The following is a 9,970-nucleotide window of genomic DNA, read 5'->3' as shown; positions in this document are numbered from 1 at the left end:
ATAGATAGTAAATTACGTAGACGTGAGAAAATGTGTCAATTTTGTTATTTAGTTCTATAGGTGAATCCTAGAGGCGCTGTATAAAACTCCGATATAACTCTTGCTCTGTTTTATAGTATACTTAGAAAGGGACAACATCGTTTGGAGTGGAGTGAAGTTAGGTACATAAGACCGTAAAGAAACGTAAAACGTGACACACGGCACGTTTATTCACCGAGTGTAAGTGAAAAATACTCGGCCAACTGATAGTAGAGGCACTAGAGGGACTTGTATTAGACCCCGCATGTTGAAATGACATTTGACTATAAAGGTCACTTGAATGTCATTTTGTCTCACTCAGGGAGCAAAATGACTCAGTGAGCAAAATCGCATTTTGCTCACTGTTTTTAAGAAGCAAAGTACCCTTGTACGAGCTGCTGAGGTGAAAATTATCTTTTCTATCCCCTTGTAAAAGTACTTTGAAAGTTTGTCCTTACTTCAGCGTCTGAAGAAAATCCTCTTCCCCTTAAGTAAGTCTGCCTTAAGTTTCCAAAACAAAGATAGTCACTAGGAGCCTGGTAGTAAATATACGGTCGCGAATTTCCTCAAAACCATACTTTGCAACAGCAGCCTTGGTAATTAAAGTAGTGTGAATGTGTGCATCGTATAGTCGTAGTAGAGAAGGCGCACACCTCTGCTACGTTTTCCCCGAAGTGTGTGCTTGATCAGTTGATTACCTCAGCCAAAATGTATGAAACAGCCAATATTTTTATAGTAGGGGAGCCCAAGAGGGGATTTTTGTAGTTACTCGAGCGCGTGAGATTAAGATAATGATGATATCTTGCTACCCCGTGTAGTCTACCTTTACCCCTTTTAGACGTCTATGTTGAGTCATTGGTTGGTGGGGGGTTCAACAAATTGTTAAGCAGATTGTGGATTTGGTCATATTAGTCCAAATTAATGCTATAATTGTGCTATTACTAAATCTGATAATTATTTGTACGCATTTCCTTAATCTGACGGTCACAATGGTTACAACCAATTAAGTTTAAATTCGGTACCTACACATATGTAAATTCGTGACGCAAAGACGGAAATTTTACGTTAAACAAATGAAGTTTAAACTTCGAGGCTACTTTTGTGGGGGTCTTCGAGCAACACCGGCTTCCGACACATCGGACATCGGAAGGTGGGGGTAAATAAGAAAATTAAAAAAAAATGTTTTTTAAACTATATCGTGTTACATATCAAATGAAAGAGCTCATTTTGAGGTTCTCAATTTTTTTTGTATTTAAAATAAATAGTTTATAAGTTATTTAAGAAAATATCCCCCCCTTTATCTCCCAATCTACTGGATCTAAAATTTTGAAAAAATTACATAAAATAGTTCTTTACCTATAGATGACAGGAAAACTTATTAGAATTATGCAGTCAAGCGTGAGTCGGACTAATTACTTATTTTTGATCCGACCCCTACGGGTTTTTTAAAGGCAATTCACTCGCGTTTCACATTTAAAAATACATTGTGAAAAATTGGGTAATGTAGGAATCCTTGGAACGCGAATCCGACTCGCACTTGGCCGGTTTTTTTGTATATGTACAGAGATTCAGATTGCCGTGGTCGTATGCCACTTTATCTTAAAATAATTTTATTAATAAAGGACAAAAATACAAATACAAAATACAAATCTTTATTAATAACAAGAGTTATAAGTCACAATAGGTACAATAGTAAACCATTATATCAAACGATAATTATTCATACAAATTATCATTCATGTTCATCATTACAGTGCGATTGTTACATTACAAGTTAACACAACATGTAATTACGATTATAATATAACCTATGTGTACGGTAGTTTAAAAAAACTCCTCGACTCTGTACAAAGACAAATTCAGAAGCCACTTTCGCAGTCTACACTTAAATATATCTGCATCTCTGACCGCTGCGGGGAGTCTGTTATAAACGGACGGGCCCATAATGTACGGTAAACGTTCTGACTTTGAAAGTTTGTGTTTAGGCACTTGTCCCACCGCCGACGATGAGCGATAATCGAGTAGAACGATAAACTAGAAACGAGTGGGCGAGCGGCGAGAAGCGAGTGTTAGCTCCAATAGTTTTGTCGCTCGGCTATAGGCGAGTGTTCGAGTGCGACGGGCTATTACTCGCGTCACTCGCTCGGGCGGTGCAGGACAGCCGAACATGCAGACGTCGCAGACTTGTTCAAACTACGAAGCTAGCATCGCCGAGCGAGTACCGCTGAGCTAGTTTTATCTTATCGCGGCGACAAACTAGTAGAGCGAGTGTTTTCGCTGGCAGTGTGAACAGCCAGCGATGAACTATTAATATATGTCTCTCTTTTACTAACACAGGATTTTAATCTTTTGTTCGTTTGGGTTTGTGCACAAATCACGCGAGGTTCGATAGGGGAAGGGGATTCACGAAAATATCACGATAGATCACGTTGGGGGTGGGTGGGTATAAGGAAACCTCACGTGTATTTTCTACAGTGAACAAAACTAAGAAAAAAGACCCTACCACATGAGTAGATACTTTTTCTCGGTTTCGTTAAACATAAATCTTCACTCTGCACTTCAAAATAGCGAGTCTATTTAACGAAATTAGAAAAATAAACAAGAATTTCTATATACAATGCTAATTATCTTAAAATTAGGTCGAATGAAAAAAAAATACACGTGTGGTTGTGTGGGGGGAGGCGGGTAGCCAAAAATCTTACGAAATATCACCAAGGGGGAGGGGGGGTCAAAATGTAGCCGAAAACACCTCGCGTGATTTGTGCACAACCCCTTTCTTGGGCGAGAAAATCGCCGATAGTTAATCGCTTACTCGCTCTTGGTGTGACAATTGCCTTAGAGTGACAAGTCGGTACTTAATTATATTTGTTGCTACGAAGCGCGTGACTCTCATTCGTGCCGCGTTTTTTGAACAGATGTAAATTCAAGTGAGTGAAGAGCGCTAAGTACCTGGTACACGAGCTCGCCCGGCAATGTCAAGACCCCTAGATCTTTAAACAAGTTCCTGCATCAGGCATCGGTCGGTGCTTTAACAATGGCGCGTACTGCTTTCTTTTGCATTCTAAATGCACGCAGAGAATGGCCGCGCACGAGCCCACACTTCGGCACCGTATGAGAGTAAACTATGCACTGTCGCGAAGTAGCAGGAGCGCACTACATTAGATGACGCGGTGCTGGCTAGCCTACCCAGTGCAAAACACGCCCGCCCTAGCTTCGAATTCAGCTCGTCGATGTGCCCGTCCCAGGTGAGACAGCTATCTATTAGGAAGCCTGATAATATTTCTGAGCCCTGCCATTCACTTCGAATGACATAAGATATTACATTTATTTATATACCTATAGTATGAATTGCATATATAAACTATTCTCATCAATCATATTATCCCGAATAAGTGAAAAAATTGACAAACATCAACCTTGCGAACAAGCCGGATTCAGGAGCGGTTACTCAACTATGGATCACATCCACACTCTGGAACAGCTTATTGAAAAATATCAGGAACACCGTCAACCTTTATATATGTCGTAGTCAGATCGTATAATCCGCCGTATTACATTACGGCTAGCCGTTTTCAAAAACAGGGGCGTTTTGAAATGCGGCGGTTCGACGATTAGCCGGATTGTCATTGCGATACGTTCTTCAATAAGGCGGCCCACGTTTAGCCGCATCGTACATTGTAGAGTGACCAGTTCTTTCGGTCGCCTTCGTAACCGGAGTTTGACAATGTTTGCAATTTAATTTATTTCTACCATGGTCCCACCGCACTACATGTGTTTATTTTCCAAAACATTTCCTTCACAACTTAAATAGACGGAGCCCCGCAAGCGGGGCTCCTATTTCTGGGCGGTTTGCCCTTCGGGCATCTGAAGTTACCTAACGAACCTAACCTAATTACCTACCTACGCTTTTTTCCCCAAAGTGTAATTTTTTCACGGACGTCTCACTTAATCAATAGGTAGGTAAGTTAGGTTCGTTAGGTAGCTTCAGATGCCCGAAGGGCAAACCGCTCAGAAATAGGAGCCCCGCGAAGCGGGGCTCCGTCTAGTTAAGTTGCGAAGGAAATTTTTTTTTTGAAAAGAAACAGTCCGACAAACTCCAGATTTGATGGACACCCCAGCGTTTGTCAGGCAGCGCCACGAGTGTTAAAAATGGGAACTAAAAACTGTCAAAGCGGCGGCTAATGACTCGCTGTATTACATTACGGCTAGCCGTGTTGAAGAACGTATGGCGCCGAATACATTCCGGCGGATTCTCATTCAGCCGCATTCAATACGGCTAATCGTTAAACCGCCGCATTTCAAAACGCCCCTGTTTTTGAAAACGGCTAGCCGTAATGTAATACGGCGGATTATACGATCCGACTGCGACATATACAGCATTTATAGACTATGCAAAAGCATTCGACACAATATCACATACATCTATATGGAAAGCTCTGAGTCAGTGCAATATAGAACCAGCATATATAAAAATAATAAAACATATTTATGAAAATAGCACTAGTAAAGTTCAATTAGACAAACTTGGGCAATACATACCAATAAAGAGAGGTGTTAGGCAAGGCGACCCGCTGTCTCCAAAGTTATTTCTAGCCGTACTTGAGACCGTATTAAGCAGCATTAATTGGAAAAAGTTAGGGATAAATATAAATGGTAATTATCTAAACCACCTGAGATTCGCCGACGATTTAATATTATTTTCAGAAAAAGGAGTCCAACTGGAACACATGATACAGACTTTACACGAAGCTAGTGCCAAAGTAGGTTTAAAAATGAACTTCCTAAAAACCAAGCTTATGACCAACAGCATACAAAAGGCTATAACAGTCGACAACACACCTCTGGAGTACGTCGACAGTTTTACTTACCTAGGCAAACAGATATCTTTCAACAGTGAACGGCATGAACAGGAAGTTGACCGTAGAATAAAAATTGCTTGGAATAAGTTCTGGAGCCTAAAAGAAATTTTAAAAAGTAATATGGACATGAAAGTAAAAAAACAAGTTATGGATATGTGCATTTTGCCTTCATTGACGTATGCTAGTCCAACCTGGGTGCTTACTACAAAAATAAAATCAAAAATAATTACATGTCAAAGAGCAATGGAAAGAAGCCTAACAAACATTAGAAGAGTGCAAAAAATACCGCACATAAATATAAGAGCAATAACAAAATTAATAGACGCTTTAAAGCATGCCAAAACTCAAAAATGGAGATGGGCTGGACACGTTGCCAGGCTATCAGACTCTCGATGGACCTTAACAGCTACTACCTGGAAGGGGCCCACAGGAAAACGCCGTAAAGGCAAACCAAATAGCCGCTGGGCGGATGACATTAAGAAAATAGCCGGTATAAATTGGAAAGAGCGCTCTTACAAGAAAAGTCGAAATAATGCAAAATTGATGATACTAGTCGACGAAATTCAGGACTTTGTGCTCATTATTAGACACAATGAGTACTTGTTCCAGTAAAAGCATCTTCTTATCTTTTTAAATATCGTTGTAAATATTAGAAAAAGGACTTATTAAATTAGCAATGATTTTTTTTCTGATGGTCGTTTCCGAAAAACCTCGTGAAGCACTGAATGGCAAGCTCTTATTTGGAAATGTTGAGAAGTTTACTCTGCTAAACCTGGCTATTTTGTATTACTAATAACCTGTACTTTAGGCATATCAAACGATATTTGTCCTACATACCTTTGAGAAAGAGAAAATGAAAGTAAAACGAACTCAATTTTCTCTCCGAAACAAGTGTCAATTCCTACGAAAATCTACTTAATATCGAAGTCATTTTCATACTCAAGCAATCTGCAACGTTTGCTTATACTATTGGTATACATTAGTGTTTATAAAATTCTACTATAATTTTTTTGCAATTTTTTGAAAACTACTCTATATTACCGATGACGCGCGCTGCGCCAGCTCAGTGCCGCGGCGAAGCTTGTAGAGGCAGGACGTGTGTCGGTCGGCTCCGCACATTTTCAACGGCGACGACGAGGTTTTTTATCATTGTGTGCGGCGGGCGCCGTGTAAAACGCTATACTGTGTGCGTGAAAACCGCAACGAGAGACTTTGATCCTAGCACTGTTTTTATAGTATTATAATTTATAATGGTACAGTTTAACAAACTACCGGACAGGATTAAAAATATTTGAAACGACCTGACATTCTATATGTATTTATTTGACTCATGATAGTACTCAGGGTCTGATGATGGAGCCGGAAGGTGCTCACCGGTACCAATCAACCATGCAACTAAACCACTTCGTGTTTAGGCTCGTTTGATTCGTCTCAACAAGATCTTTGACACAAGATAGTACTCAGGGTCTGATGATGGAGCCGGAAGGTGGTCACCAGTACCAATCAACCATGCAACTAAACCACTTCGTGTTTAGGCTCGTTTAATTCGTCTCAACAAGATCTTTGACACAAGACAGTACTCAGGGTCTGATGATGGAGCCGGAAGGTGGTCACCGGTACCAATTAACCATGCAACTAAACCACTTCGTGTTTGGGCTCGTTTGATTCATCTCAACAAGATCTTTAACACAAGATAGTACTCAGGGTCTGATGATGGAACCGGAAGGTGGTCACCGGTACCAATCAACCATGCAACTAAACCACTTCGTGTTTAGGCTCGTTTTATTCGCCTCAACAAGATCTTTGACACAAGATAGTACTCAGGGTCTGATGATGGAGCCGGAAGGTGGTCACCGGTACCAATCAACCATGCAACTAAACCACTTCGTGTTTGGGCTCGTTTGATTCGTCTCAACAAGATCTTTGACACAAGATAGTACTCAAGGTCTGATGAGGGAGCCGGAATGTGGTCACCGGTACCAATCAACCATGCAAATAAACCACTTCGTGTTTGGGCTCGTTTGATTCATCTCAACAAGATCTTTGACACAAGATAGTACTCAAGGTCTGATGATGGAGCCGGAATGTGGTCACCGGTACCAATCAACCATGCAACTAAACCACTTCGTGTTTGGGCTCGTTTGATTCGTCTCAACAAGATCTTTGACACAAGATAGCACTCAGGGTCTGATGATGGAGCTCGAAGGTGGCGACGGGTACCTGTCTATCATGTAACTAAACCACTTCATGTTTGGGCTCGTTTGATTCGTCTCAACAAGACCTTGGACACAAGATAGTACTCAGGATCTGATGATGGAGCTGGAAGGTGGCCACGAATGGTGGTACCAGTCTACCATGTAACTGAACCACTTCGTGTTTGGGCTTCGTGTTTGGGCTTCGTGTTTGGTTCATCACCTAGTGTCTAAGATCTTGTTGAGATGAATCAAACGAGCCTAAACACGAAGTGGTTTAGTTGCATGGTTGATTGGTACCGGTGACGACCTTCCAGCTCCATCATCATTCTGAGTATCACCTAGTGTCAAAGATCTTGTTGAGACTAATCAAACGAGCCTAAACATGAAGTGGTTTAGTTGCATGGTTGATTGGTACCGGTGACCACCTTCCAGCTCCATCATCAGACCCTGAGTCCTGTCTTGTGTCAAAGATCATGTTGAGAGGAATCAAACGAGCCCAAACACGAAGTGGTTTAGTTACATGATAGACTGGTACCCGTGGCCACCTTCCAGCTCCATCATCAGACCCTGTGTATCTTCAGTGTCAAAGATCTTGTTGAGACGAATCAAACGAGCCTAATCATGTTACTACATGGTTGATTGGTATCCGTGACCACCTTGATCATCATCATTATCATCAGATCCTCAGTACCAGTTCGTTTTTAAACCCTCGTTGATACAAACTTTACAACCTATAGGTACCAAATGCAATGACGAAACATGTAAATAAGCGAGTACCTATAATTTCTTCCGAGTAATATACCTTCATAAGTACGAGTATGGTGCTATTCATAAATTACGTCGTTTCAAATGGGAGGAGGGGGGGGGTCTGGACATCGGATGATGGTAGCATGACGTAGGAGGAAACAGAGTCATCCGAAGCATGATTTTTGGATGATTAGAGGGATGGGGGGGTCAAAAATAGTCAAAAATAGATGACGTAATTTATGAACAGCCCCTATGTACATTTGCACTGCATTTATTATTTTCGTACCTACCAAATAACAGTTTTAGGACTTTAAAAGTTAAGTACAGTTAGTGTTGTTATGATTGGTTTCAATATGCTTCGCGAAGGATCAAGAATGTTTGATCCATCATTGTAGTGCGAGTGTGGTAGAAGGGATCGGCATACTGAGCTCGCACGGCCTGCCGCAGCGCGTAAAATACCTAAACTCGCTCAACCCCGAAATGTAATAGCACTCTTAAATAGGGAAACCTGGAAGTCCTTGGAGGAGGCCTTCACCCGATGAGGGGTTCTGGTCCGACTAACTATATCAGTGTAAATACCTAAATAAAATGTAAGCTTTTCTTGACATACACCTTGTACTTAATTATAACTTTGACATAAGAAACAATGCAATGTAATACTAAAAAACTAGATAAGATTATGTAATCGATGAACCTTCTTACATTTCTCTCCAAATGACTAGAAATAAAGGCTTTTTTATTTTTATTTTATTTTATTTATTAGTATGAATTATCTCAGATGATTTTTTCGAGTTCGGGTGCTAATCCGGTAAACAAAAGCCTTTGTTTCTTTTAAGAGCGGTCTAAGCTCGTGCCAAAGCAACCATGTTGTTTAAAAAGCAACTATCGTGATAGTATTAAAGGTTCAAATTCATGTGACAGCTTGTTCAGAGAACAATTAGGGTGGTCTTGTTTTTTGAGATAACAAAAACGTGTTATCTCCGAATGGGCTGATTCAAGAATTTGAACCATATAATTAGAATGGTAAATTTGCTTTTTGAATGGGTTTGTTCCCGTTACTTACGTCGGGGCTATAGCAGTAAGCATTGTAACCACTGCATAAAGGAAACAATACCTTTTGTATAACAGATTAGGGTCCGAGCCCGAAAAATTCACCTGAGATTATTCATACTATAACAAATATGTATAAAAAGTAATATTATAGAAATTTACAGACTAAGGTCGATTCTTTTTGTACCTTTTTGGTACGGAATCCTAAAAATAAGATGTTTTTCTCCTAAATTATCTTAATTGACTCGGGCATGCCATCTCCATCACTCTTGACTCTCGGCCGCTTGTTAACAAAAGTATGTCGAGATGCAGAGCGCGTGCGGTGGCGGCGCGGCGGCCGCGGCAGACGCGTCGCGCTTGTGCGGCTAAATGGGCGCGGCAATGCTGCTGGTGGTGCTGGCGGGCGCGGCGGCGACGGCGCGGGACACGCGGCGCGCCGTGGTGCCGGGCGCCGTGCGGCTCGGCGCGCTGTTCGCCGTGCACGGCGCGCCGGGCGGCGGCGGCGCGTGCGGCGCCGTGCGCGAGCACTACGGCATCCAGCGCGTGGAGGCCACGCTGCGCGCGCTGGACGCCATCAACCAGGACGCGGCGCTGCTGCCGGCGCTGCCGCTGGGCGCCGAGCTGCGCGACTCCTGCTGGGCGCCGCACACGGCGCTGCGCCAGACCATCGACCTGGTGCGCAAGGCGATCGACCCGCAGGCGCACGCCGCCGCCACTTGCGCTGCGTCTGACCCTGCCGGCACTGCCGAGGACCAAACAGTAACTATTATCCTCTTTCTTGTGTCATCAAGTTGCATTCAGGTGTTAAGCTGACTTTAACCTCAGACCTCAGTCTGCGCCGGTCCACCAACCAACACTTGCTCTCTCGATATATGGAGCGAAACATATGTCGAATTGTCGATATAAGTATTTACATAATATACAGGTTGGAATTTTCTAATACCACCTGTGCCCTGTTTAACAAAAGCTTGTAACTTGTAATACATACAAGTAGAAGTCCCTTTCTAACAAAAGCTGCCAAAAAGGGACTTCCACAAGCTTGTATTTTGATAAACAGGGCACCGGAGGGAAAGTATACTTACTCTAAACTAAATCACCGAC

This window comes from Cydia fagiglandana, chromosome 1 (genome assembly GCF_963556715.1).
Source record: "Cydia fagiglandana chromosome 1, ilCydFagi1.1, whole genome shotgun sequence".
NCBI classification, from domain to species: domain Eukaryota; kingdom Metazoa; phylum Arthropoda; class Insecta; order Lepidoptera; family Tortricidae; genus Cydia; species Cydia fagiglandana.
This window is presented reverse-complemented; position numbering follows the sequence as displayed.